General features: G+C 40.9%; 1 long non-coding RNA gene across 4 annotated transcripts; it reads left to right on the forward strand.

Annotated features, from left to right (window-relative positions):
* The first annotated feature begins 2003 nt into the window (after window positions 1–2003).
* On the forward strand, window positions 2004–6426 carry LOC123110510 (uncharacterized). Of its 4 annotated transcripts, XR_006453443.1 has the most exons (4): window positions 2004–2232; window positions 2309–2894; window positions 3507–3566; window positions 4136–6426. It is a non-coding gene; the product is annotated as an uncharacterized lncRNA (long non-coding RNA). The 4 variants fall into 4 exon arrangements; XR_006453442.1 differs by having other exon boundaries at window positions 2309–3566; XR_006453445.1 differs by having other exon boundaries at window positions 2309–3566; window positions 4171–6426.
* The last annotated feature ends 6878 nt before the right edge of the window (window positions 6427–13304 follow it).

Below are 13304 nucleotides of genomic sequence, written 5' to 3' on the forward strand. Positions count from 1 at the left end.
CCAAGTTTCTTTGGTATTCCACCCTTAAAAGTATAATTAGCAAGCATGGTGGAAATTTCAGCTTCCGGTATCTTTCTTTTATTTGTAACAATATATTTTATATAATTGGCATAAGGATTCATTTTAAGCTTGTCAATCAAACGCATACGCAAAAAGATAGGTCTAATCATTTCAGCAAAGCGCTCAAAATCCTCATCATCCTTTTTCTTGGATGGCTTAGGAGGAAAAGGCATGGGTTTCTGAACCCATGGTTCTCTTTCTTTACCATGCTTCCTAGCAACAAAGTCTCTCTTATCATAATGTTGATTCTTTGATTGTGGGTTATCAAGATCAATAGCAGGTTCAATCTCTACCTCATTAGTATTGCTAGGTTGAGCATCAACATGAACATCATCATTAACATTATCACTAGGTTCATGTTCATTACCAGATTGTGTTTCAGCATCAGAAATCATTGGGATTCTCAGGTGTGTCAACAACAGGTTCACTAGGAGCATGCAAAGCCATATCATTTTTCTTTTTCTTTTTAGTAGAAGGACTAGGTGCATCAACATTAGTTCTCTAATAATCTAGCTCAACTCTCTTAGGGTGGCCCTCAGGATATAGAGGTTCCTGGGTCATTCTACCACCTCTAGTCATAACTCTAAGAGCATCATCATTGTTTAATTCATTGAGCAGATCATCTTGTACCTTAAGTACTTGTTCTACTTGAGTGGTAACCATGGATGCATGTTTACTAATAAGCTTAAGCTCACAATTAACTCTAGACATATAATCACTCAAGTGTTCAACCATATAAGTATTATGTCTCAATAGTCTACCAGCATAAGCATTGAAGTTTTCTTGTTTAACAATGGAATTATCAAACTCATCCAAGCATTGACTAGCATACTTATTACGAGGAATATCACCTTCATCAAATCTATAAAGTGAATTTACCTTTACTAACTGTGTCGGGTTATCAAGACCATGTATTTCTTCAATAGGTGGTAAATTCTTAACATCTTCAGCTTTAATACCTTTTTCTTTCAGAGGTTTCTTTGCCTCTTGCATATCTTCAGGACTGAGAAATAGAATAACCCTTTTCTTCGGAGTTGGCTTAGGAGTTGGTTGAGGAAGTGGCCAATCATTATCATTATTCAATATATTATTCAATAGCAATTCAGCTCGTAGAACAATTCTTTCCCTGAAAACAGAACCAGCACAACTATCCAGGTGGTCTCTGGAAGCATCGGTTAGTCCATTATAAAAGATATCAAGTATTTTATTTTTCTTGAGAGGATGACCAAGCAAAGCATTAAGTAATCAGAGAAGCCTCCCCCAAGCTTGCGGGAGACTCTCTTCTTCAATTTGCACAAAATTAAATATTTCTCTTAAGGCAGCTTGTTTCTTATGAGCGGGGAAATATTTTGCAGAGAGGTAATAAATCATATCCTGGGGACTACTCACACAACGAGGAGCAAGAGAATTAAACCATATTTTAGCATCACCCTATAATGAGAAGGGAAACAATTTAAGAATATAGTAATAGTGAATTTTTTCCTCATGAGTAAATAGGGTGGCTGTATCATTCAATTTAGTAAGATGTGCCACTACTGAAAACAGGGAATTTGCCATCAGCCAGCTCTTTGCCATCTGCCAGCTGATGGCAAAGAACGTCTTTGCCATCTGCTTATAAAAAACAGATGGCAAAGAACGGACAGACGGCAAATAACATGGTTGCCATCAGCAAATTCTTTGCCATCTGTTAGTGGATGACAAATAATCTTTGCCATCTGCCAGCAGATGGCAAAGAGGTTGGCAAATTCTGTGGCCGTCAAGAGTGCAACGGCGTACCAGCCCCACCTCTTTGCCATCTGCCAGCAGACGGCAAAAATTCTTTGCCATCTGCTGGCAGATGGCAAAGAGATGGGATTATTTTTTTCCAGGTAAAAAAAAAGAACTGTGGGGTTATCCCCTCCCTCTCTCCCCACCCATCCAGGTAAAAAAAACTTCGCATCTCATCCACACACCGAACAGCCCCCTTCGATGGCGCTGTCACCCTGTCGTCGGCCCCGTCGCCGGCCCTCCCCCGCCCCGTCGCCGGCCCTCCCCCGCCACCCTGTCGCCGGCCCCGTCGCTCCCTACTGCAAGCGACACCGCCGCCGCCATGTCCAAGTCGGGAGCCCTGGATCTCACATCGGGCCTTGGCGGGAAGATCGACAAGGAACAAGTCAAATCCACGGTCGAAGAGTACGTCTCTCTCTCCCTCCCTTGCCATTGGCTTGATCCATTCTGGAGCAAGGAGGTGACATGGCGTCATCCACAGTGGGGCGGCGATGGGTTGGATGCGGGGAGGAGATGGGCGGCCATGGCGCCATGCACGGCGTGGTGGGCGCCTGGGCGGTGCTGCGTGCGCTGCAAAGTGGCGGCTCCATGTCGCTGGGAACGGCGTGGAACAGGGCCGGCATGCTTGCCGTGTACAGGAGCCGTGGCTAGAGCTCGGGCCGACGAAACAATCACCGGCCACTTTGACCAGTACAAGCCCCATGGCCACGGGCAGCAGCGCGCACGCTCAGAGATAGGATGAAGGGTACTTTTGGCATGGTAGAAAAAATTGACAGCTCCATCCACCGTTGACTAACAGAATATGTTTGACAATAGACGGTAGTGCTATTGTCAGTCTCTTTTCTGATGGAAAATCTGAGGATATATCTTGTTAGATTTTGTTGCTTTGTTGTGTTTGCTGAATAATTCTTGTCGTTGACTTGTCATGGTTGGTGTTGTGGATCTGATTACCTGCGGGAGCGTGCCAAAGGCAGCACCATGTATGGATTCAAGGGAGTGCCGGCTGGTGTTATGAAGGGAAGTACGTCCTGCTTACTGCTTATTTCGTGTACCCCTACAGAAACCAGGTATGTCAGCATAACCTATACTAAGCGCACTTATTGAAATTTCAGTACTTCATATAGACTTTGGTTATCACCATTTTCAAACAGGAAGTGGATCATCAGTAGGGATTTTGCTTAGGTACTTCCATGAATTAATAGATGATAGTTTTTTCCTCTTGAAGTATCCTTGTGTGTATAGGAAATTTGTGACCGTAAGCATGACAAATATATGATGCATACAGTCTCTGTCCTTTTCATTTTAGCAACTTTAGAAATTGTCCAGATCACCTACCTTCTTCTTAGCAATGCAACTCAGTTCGCTGTCCAGGCAATGGATATATCACCCCCTATTAGTATTGCCTACGGGCTCTTTGGCTTCTCTTCATGCCACTCCTTCACCGCACCGTGGTTTCCACGTGAATTCACCTATATATCACGAAATATAGTGTTTCTTATCAGTGCAAACTAGCAGCCAATTGAGATTGAATTTGTGTGCTCTTGTATGAGAAGTTATCTTAACTCATAAGAGGATTTGAGCCTTGTTTTAACTGTATCTGCAAGTTTAATTTCCGCAGATTTATCTCCTATATAAATAGCTACATTTTTACTGATCGGTTCTCATGTTGTTTTGTAAAGGATGAATTTCATATGCTCACTGAAGATTTTCTGACTGTCTAAATGACTTGGGCGCATCAGGTACATTTATGTTTAAGCTACATAGCGTTGTATTTAAGTTGCTCTATTGACTATGCTTTGTATCTGTAACTTAAATCATGGATTCTGTTGGTACTTGGTAAGCTCCCTAAAGTTGCAACCCTTTTTAATATAGATTTTTGTACGTTGAACATATGCCTACTTAGTTGTTTACAGTACTAGAGTAATGGTGCTTGATTAACTGAGCATGAATAATATTTCACAGATGGCTTTGTTGCTTAATTAGTTGGCAGTGGTTGTTTATATCTGACATTAAAAATGTCAAATGAAAATCTTCATATATGGAAGAATGATGTATAGTTTTATAGGGTCAGCAATCTATGAATATTTCAGCAACTAAAAAAGCTTTTCTTTGACAGAAACCAGTTATCATATCACTCTCATCATTAGTTTGAGAGAAATCTGTTTATCCTTGAGAATATTTCACAGTGTTTTGTTGGTGTTCTTGCTTATTTCGATGGGTTCTATGCACAGATATATGTTTACTCTGTGTGTCTACTTTCGATCATGATTAGATTTTTCCTTATACTATGTATCCATATTCTTTTCAGGTTTAATTGATTTACTAATTCTATGCTCCTATCAGCAGGCCAGAAGATGTTCCTTGAAGCTTAAGCACAAGGACTTCTTTGTGAGTGGGCAGTACTATTTTTTTTCAAATGATATCCTTCGTAGGTGCCTGTTCTAAAACAAGAAGTGTGTTTCCATAATATATTTTTTATAATTAATGAATTACACTGAATGTCGCATGTGAGGATCAAGCTCCTTGAGTTTGTTATGCAAAAATATAATGTCTGCATGTTGCCAAGAATGTTTGTTAGGTTGATGAGGCAGCCATGGGATGCATGTGGCGGCTGGCCAGAGGAAGTGTGGGGCACCAGCCCAAGGACGAGTAGGGCCGTTGGGCGGCGGTGACCACACGGATCTGTGGCAGGATAACAATACTAGGATAGGGCAGTCTGATGTTCCCTCTCTCTCTATTCTCTCACCCATTGCTCTGACATTTCTCTGCTAAGGAATTCAGAGCAGCGCTGGCCTCATATGCACAGGAGAACAAACTTGATCTTGAGATTTGTATCTTTAATTCTTTAATTTACTTCTAATTGTCACCCTGACATGTTATAGTCACTGATGCCTCTGCCCACTTACAGGAACTGTATGATCTTCATGTTATTTATGGCGTCAACCATAATATGTCTGCCATGTGTACTGCACGGATGCTGACAAAGCAATTTTCATATTCTATCGCATTCATGTTAATTTTCTGGCAAGTCCAAGAGATGGAAATCCAAAACTCTTCTATATATGCTCATGAGATGCAAATCCCAAACACTACACAATCGAGTTGACATGAGGTAAGATGCAGGCTTTGGATTTTCGATAAGATATTTTGTAAGGCAACTCCAGGACCAACAGAACTGATGGTATAGTGAAATACATCTACTAATCAAATCTACTCCCTCCGTTCGGAATTAATTATCGCAAAAATGGATGTATCTAGACGGTTTTTAGTTTTAGATACATCCATTTTTGAGACAAGTAATTCCGAACGGAGGGAGTACATATTATATGGCAGGATCCATGAACGCTAACCACCAGCACGCTGGAAGAAGATTCCCTGGTTCCTAATTTCCTGGCTGCTGGCTCAGCCTTTGTTGTTGTTGGCAATTGGTTATCTTGTCAGCACTTCACAATTAGGATGATGCATTCCCGTACTTAGCTTGGTGCTCATTCGGTACTATTTCATTCAACTAGAGGGATGTGTTTCTAGTCCCTGTTCTGAATCTCTCTAATTCTTGGGTGTAAGTGGGCGCACACTTAGGAATTTAGTTTAGTTAGATTTGGCCAAGTTTAGTTTTTTAAATAGAAGTGGTCATATCCTTCTATCTTATTTTTTAAAATTATAAAAATTGACATCCATGGGGTAGTTGTGGACTTGTGGTGCGGACAACCAAAGGCAGGGATGCTGCCAGCGGCCACAAGGAAATCTAATTATGTCATTATTGTTGGGCATATAATGTGGTTGGTGTAGGCCAGTAAACCATGGAAGGAATTGGGCACTCAGACTCAATATTCACAACCAGATAAGATTTCGTTGATACACTATATATGTATATGTTACATGTCATTTGTACATATGATATTTCTCTCGATTACCGACTAATAGACGCTTATGTTTGTGTAAAATTTATATGCTTCATGGATTCATATATTTATTGTACAAATAGACGGGCGTGGCAACGCGCGCCATCAATGATCTAGTTATTATTGTAGCACATGACTTAGGGCTTTCCAGATGGTAGAAATATTTGTTGGCTATATTCCATTGAGTAGGTTATGATCTAATCTGTGAAGCAATTAATTTCTGCATTTTCTGTTGTTCATTCGCGCTGTTAGATTATCCAGGATCACATTTAACTTGGTAGTACTTAAATTGCCGCAACTTCACTTTTTTGTCTGTTTAGTGAATAACGTGTGTACATTTGTTCTTTCCTATACAATATCAGATCTGCCATATGCATGAAGTGGATGCACCGGGACCTCAAACCAGATAATTTCTTGTTTGCAAACTGGAAAGAAACGGCTGCACTGAAAGCAATTGATTTTGGCCTGTTTGTTTTGTTTTTCACTCCAATTAGAGTCAATCCTAATATCCTATATGGCTATCATTGAAGCTTTCCATTTTGACCCGTCTGTCACTTGTCGATGATATGGTCAGAGGACAAAGCTGAGCTGATACAGTAGCCTGTCTTATGCTATATTTAGTTTTTGTTTTGACCTTGTGAAACTTGCTACCTATGGATGAAACTGTGTAATATTGATGAAACTATGTATATGTACAGATGCAACTTGCTACTATTGGTAACATGTGTTGGATATATATGTGTTCATGACTATTGGTAATATGTGTTGAATATGCTATATTGGTCATATAAATATATTTGTGTTTGATTTTCTGTGAAAATGAATTGATATAAGAAAAAACAAAATTAAATGGGGCAATATAGTCACTTTGCCATCAGCTGGCAGATGGCAAAGAGCTTTGCCATCAGCTGGCAGATGGCAAAGAGGCCACGTGTCATCTACATGTACAATTTGGCTGGCTTATTTGGGGACTTTGCCATCTGCCAGCAGATGGCAAAGCTCTTTGCCATCTGCTGGCAGACGGCAAAGCATGCAGCCTTTGCCATCTGCTGGCAGACGGCAAAGAGCCTGCAGCCTTTGCCATCTGCTGGCAGATGGCAAAGTATGCCGTTAGCCTTCTAACGGGCTAACCCCGTTAAGAGGCTTTGCCATCTGCTAGCAGATGGCAAAGCCATAGGCTCTTTGCCATCAGCCAGCAGATGGCAAAGAAGCCTTTACCGGTAGGGTTTCAGACAAACTGTTTGCCATCTGCTGGCAGATGGCAAAGCCTTTGCCATCCGCCGACCATGCCTTTGCCATCTGCCATGGCAGATGGCAAAGTGTCAGATTCCAGTAGTGTGCCACAACAGTTTCAGATTCGTAGCCATAGAAAGGATTAGATTTCACCAAAGTAATTAACTAAGGATCGACAGAGAATTCATAATCCTTATCAGTAACACAAATAGGTGAAGTAGCAAAAGGAGGGTCATATTTCATTCTAGCATTGAAAGACTTTTCTTTCAGCTTAGCTAACAGTTTCTTGAGATCATATCTATCATTGCAAGCAAAAAGGTCTCTAGCAGTTTCTTCATCCATAACATAACCCTTAGGCACAACAGGCAATTCATATCTTGGGGGAGAATCTTCATCATCACATTCATCAATAACATCAATTTCAATAATTTCATTCTCTCTAACCCTAGCAAGTTGTTCATCAAGAAATGCAGCTAATAGCACATTATTATCAAGCAGAGAAGTAGTTTCATCATAAGCATCATGCATAGCAGAAGTGGCATCATCAATAACATGTGACAGATCAGAATCAATAGCACGTGTAGGTGTCGCAAGTTTACTCATAATAGAAGGTGAATCAAGTGCAGAGCTAGATGGTAGTTCCTTACCTCCCCTCGTAGTTGAGGGAAAATCTTGGTTCTTTCATCTTTCAAGTTCCTCATAGTGATCAACAAATATAAATCCCAAGTGAGTCGAAGAATAGAGCTATGCTCCCCAGCAACGGCGCCAGAAAAATGTCTTGATAACCCACAAGTATATGGCATCACAACGGTTTTCGAGGGTAGAGTATTCAACCCAAATTTATTTATTTGACACAAGGGGAGCCAAAGAATATTCTCAAGTATTAGAAGCTGAGTTGTCAATTCAACCACACCTGAAAGACTTAATATCTACAGCAAAGTATTTAGTAGAAAAGTACGTAGTATGGAAGTAGCGGTAATGATGGAAAAGTAACATTAGCAGTTTTGTAGCAATCGTAACAGTAGCAACGCAGAAGTAACTAAGAAAGATCAATATGTGAAAAGCTCGTAGGCAATGGATCAATGATGGATAATTACGTGGGATGTAATTCATCATGCAACAGTTATAACATAAGGTGACACAGAACTAGCTCCAGTCCGTCAATGTAATGTAGGCATGTATTCCGAATATAGTCATACGTGCTTATGGAAAAGAACTTGCATGAAATCTTTTGTCTTACCCTCCCGTGGCAGCGGGGTCCTATTGGAAACTAAGGGATATTAAGGCCTCCTTTTAAGAGAGTACCGGACCAAAGCATTAGCACTTAGTGAATACACGAACTCCTCAAACTACGGTCATCATCGGGAAGTGTCCCGACTATTGTCATTCCGGGGTTTGCCGGATCATAACACATAGTAGGTGACTATAACTTGCAAGATAGAATCAAGAACTCACATATATTCATGAAAACATAATAGGTTCAGATCTGAAATCATGGCACTCGGGCCCTAGTGACAAGCATTAAGCATGGCAAAGTCATAGCAACATCAATCTTAGAACATAATGGATACTAGGGATCAAACCCTAACAAAACTAACTCGATTACATGGTAAATCTCATCCAACCCATCACTGTCCAACAAGCCTATGATGGGATTACTCACGCACGGTGGTGAGCATCATGAAATTGGTGATGGAGGATGGTCGATGATGACGATGGCGACAGATTCCCCTCTCCGGAACCCTGAACGGACTCCAGATCAGCCCTCCCGGGGAAGATTATGGCTTGGCGGCGGCTCCGTATCATAAAATGCGATGAATCCTTCTCTCTAATTTTTTTCTCCCTGAAAGTGAATATATAGAGTTGGAGTTGAGGTCGGTGGAGGTCCAAGGGACCCATGAGGCAGGGGGCGTGATAACCCACAAGTATAAGGGATCACAATAGTTTTCGTTGGTAGAGTATTCAACCCAAATTTATTGATTCGACACAAGGGGAGCCAAAGAATATTCTCAATTATTAGCAGCTGAGTTGTCAATTCAACAACACCTGAAAGACTTAATATCTGCAGCAAAGTATTTAGTAGCAACGTAGTGTGGAAGTAGCTGTAATGATGGCAAAAGTAACAGTAGCAGTTTTATAGCAATCGTAACAGTAGCAACGGAGAACTAACTAAGCAAAGATCAATATGTGAAAAGCTCATAGGCAATAGATCGATGATGGATAATTATGTCGGATGCAATTCATCATGCAACAGTCATAACATAGGGTGACACAGAACTAGCTCTAGTTCATCAATGTAATGTAGGCATGTATTCCGAACATAGTCATACGTGCTTATGGAAAAGAACTTGCATGGCATCTTTTGTCCTACCCTCCCGTGGCAGCGGGGTCCTATTGGAAAATAAGGGATATTAAGGCCTCCTTTTAATAGAGTACCGGACCAAAGCATTAGCACTTAGTGAATACACAAACTCCTCAAACTACGGTCATCACCGGGAAGTGTCCCGACTATTGTAACTACGGGTTTTGCCGGATTAACACGTACTAGGTGACTATAACTTGCAAGATAGGATCAAGAACTCACATATATTCATGAAAACATAATAGGTTCAGATCTGAAATCATGGCACTCAGGACCTAGTGACAAGCATTAAGCATGGCAAATTCATAGCAACATCAATCTTAGAACATAATGGATACTAGGGATCAAACCCTAACAAAACTAACTTGATTACATGGTAAATCTCATCCAACCCATCACCGTATAGCAAGCCTATGATGGGATTACTCACGCACGGCAGTGGGCATCATGAAATTGGTGATGGAGGATGGTTGATGATGACAATGGCGACGGATTCCCCTCTCCGGAGCCCTGAATGGACTCCAGATCAGCCCTCTCGAGGAAGATTAGGGCTTGGCGGCGGCTCCGTATCGTAAAACACGTTGAATCCTCCTCTCTGATTTTTTTCTCCCCAAACATGAATATATAGAGTTGGAGTTGAGGTCGGTGGAGGTCCAGGGGACCCACGAGGCAGGGGCGCGCCCCAGGGGGGTGGGCATGCCCTGCATCCTCGTGGACAGGGTGTGGGTCCCCCTCTATTGATCGGTCACCAATATTTTTTGTTAATTCCAAAACGCAACTCCGTGGAGTTTCAAGTCATTCCGAGAGCTTTTATTTCTTCCCAAAAGTAACACCATGGCAATTCTGCTAAAAATAGTGTCAGTCTGGGTTAGTTCCATTCAAATCATGCAAGTTAGAATCCAAAACAAAGGCAAAAGTGTTTGGAAAAGTAGATACGTTGGAGACGTATCAACTCCCCCAAGCTTACACCTTTGCTTGTACTCAAGCAATTCAGTTGGCAAACTGAAAGTGATAAAGAAAAACTTTTACAAACTCTGGTTGATCTTGTTTTTTCAAATATGTAAAGCCAGCGTTCAAGTTTTCAGCAATGATTATGAACTAACCATCTTGACAATAACACTTAGGTCTCACATTTAATCATATCAATGGCATAATCAACTAGCGAGCAATAATAATAAATCTCGGGTGACAACACTTTATCAAAACAATCATAATACGATATAACAAGATGGGATCTCGCTAGCCCTTTCTGAGACTGCAAAACATAAATGCAGAGCACCCCTGAAGATCAAGGATTGACTAGACATTGTAATTCATGGCAAAAGAGATCCAGTCACAGTCATACTCAATGTAAATTAATAGTAATGCATACAAATGACAGCGGTGCTCTCCAACTGGTGCTTTTTAATAAGAGGATGAGGACTCAACATAAAAGTAAATAGATAGGCCATTCACAGAGGGAAGCAGGGATTTGCAGAGGTGCTAGAGATCGAGTTTTGAAACAGAGATAAATAATATTTTGAGCGGCATACTTTCATTGTCAACATAACAACCAAGAGATCTCGATATCTTCCATGCTACATACATTATAGGTGGTTCCCAAACAGAATGGTAAAGTTTATACTCCCCCACCACCAACGAGCACATTCCATGGATGGCCCGAAATGACGGGTACCGTCCAACTAACAACAATCCTTGGGGAGTTTTGTTTGCAGTTATTTTGATTTGATTTGTGCATGGGACTGGGCATCCCAGTTACAGGCCATTTTCTCGTGAATGATGAGCGGAGTCTAGTCATCGTGAGAATAACCCACCTAGCATGGAAGATATAGACAACCCTAGTTGATACATGAGCTATTTGAGCATGCAAAACAGAATTTCATTTGAAGGTTTAGAGTTTGGCACATACAAATTTACTTGGAATGGCAGATAAATACCGCATATAGGAAGGTATGGTGGACTCATATGGAACAACTTTGGGGTTTATGGAAGTGGATGCACAAGCAGTATTCTCGCTTAGTACAAGTGAAGGCTAGAAAGAGACTGGGAAGCGACCAACTAGAGAGCGTCAACAGTCATGAACATGCATTAAGATTAACCAAAAATGATTGCAAGCATGAGTAGGATACAAATCACCATGATCATAAATATCATGGAGGCTATGTTGATTCGGTTTCAACTACATGCGTGAACATGTGGCCAAGTCAAGGCACTAGAATCATTCAAAGGAGGATACCACCCTATCATACCACATCACAACCATTTTAATAGCATGTTGGCACTCAAGGTAAACAATTATAAACTCCTAGCTAATTAAGCATGACATGAGCAACTATAATATCTAATTGTCATTGCAAACATGTTTCATTCATAATGGGCTGAATCAGGAATGATTAACTAATCATATTTACAGAAGCAAGATAGGTCGAGTTCATACCAGCTTCTTTCATCTTAGTCATTTCATCATATATCGTCATTATTGCCTTTCACTTGCACGACCGAAAGGTGTGGATAATAATAATAGTGCACATGCATTGGACTAAGCTGGAATATATGAACATTTAATACAAATAAGAAGACAAGGTAATATGGGCTCTTGGTTAGATCAACAATAATGCATATGAGAGCCACTCATCATTTTCATTGTGGTCTTCTCCTCTCGACCCCCAAAGGAAAGAAATTTAAAGAACGAGAAAAACTATTTACACGGGAAAGCTCCCAACAAGTAAAAGAAGAACGAGAAATATTTTTGGGTTTTCTTTTAATATTACTACTACAAGCATGGAAGGTAAACTAGCTAAAAGCTACAACTATTTTTTTTTGTTTTTCTTAAGGTTTTTCAAACACACAAAAAGAATGCAGAAAAATAAAATAAACTAGCATGGATAGTACAATGAAAAAGTATGAACACCGACAACTGCAATGAATGTGTGAACGTGAATGTAATGTCGGTGAGAAATACGTACTCCCCCAAGCTTAGGATTTTGGCCTAAGTTGGTCTATGCCCATGGATCGAAGCGATCCTCTCCAGTGTACCGAGGAGGGTCCTCGGGGTGCCACTGGTTAGTGGGCTCCTCCGGATCCCACTGATAAACAGACTCTCGATATGGGTCAAGTGGTGGCTCTGGCTCAGGCTCTGGGACTCGTGTCAGCTCCCAGTAAGCATAAATTTCCTCGGGCATGATGAGGTATGTGACTGAGTGTATATTAAACAAAGAGGGTGCAGGCAAGATAATAGTCTCACACTTAGTTTTAGCAAATATCAAGTTATACTTAAGTATCTTCTTCTTATTTTTAACAATAAAGTGCTACCATACTCTTATAGTCTAGGAAAATAGTGGGCAACAACTTTTCATCTTTCTCATAATGCCTAATAGAATTCTCAAAGTGTTTAGCAAGGCGTGAAGCAAAGATACCTCCGAAGATGGGGCCCTTTGTATGGTTTAGACTTAACCGTTTAGCAACAATAGCGCCTAAACTGAAAGTTGTATCACGAAATAAAGCATGGTGCAAAATAGCAAGGTCAGGAGCACTAAGGCTCCCACTATTCTCATGACCAATTAAGCATCTACTAGCAAATATTGCAAAGTAATGTAGAACAGGAAAATGTACACTCGTAGTCCTTGCATCTGAAACTTTTCTTGTTTACCCTACAACAATTTGATTAATAAATTCATCCACATCCCTAGGATGTGGTTCCCGACGCTGCCCTCAAAGGGCAACGTGCAAACCACACAAAAATCATAGAGTGACATATCCTTAAACTCATCATATAAATAAAACTCCACCGAAGGTGGTGATCTTCTAGCATGGAAATGAAAGTTTTGCACGAAAATGTTAGTGAGTAGGAGATATTGTTCACACTGGTCATGGAGGAAGTCGGTGATGCCTGCATTCTCAGCAAAATAATAAAAGTCGCCGTGGATTCTGGCGGCTCTCAAGAATGCATCACAAGTCCTTTCACATGCCCAAACCTCCGT

This window comes from Triticum aestivum, chromosome 5B, assembly GCF_018294505.1.
Source record: "Triticum aestivum cultivar Chinese Spring chromosome 5B, IWGSC CS RefSeq v2.1, whole genome shotgun sequence".
Taxonomy (NCBI): domain Eukaryota; kingdom Viridiplantae; phylum Streptophyta; class Magnoliopsida; order Poales; family Poaceae; genus Triticum; species Triticum aestivum.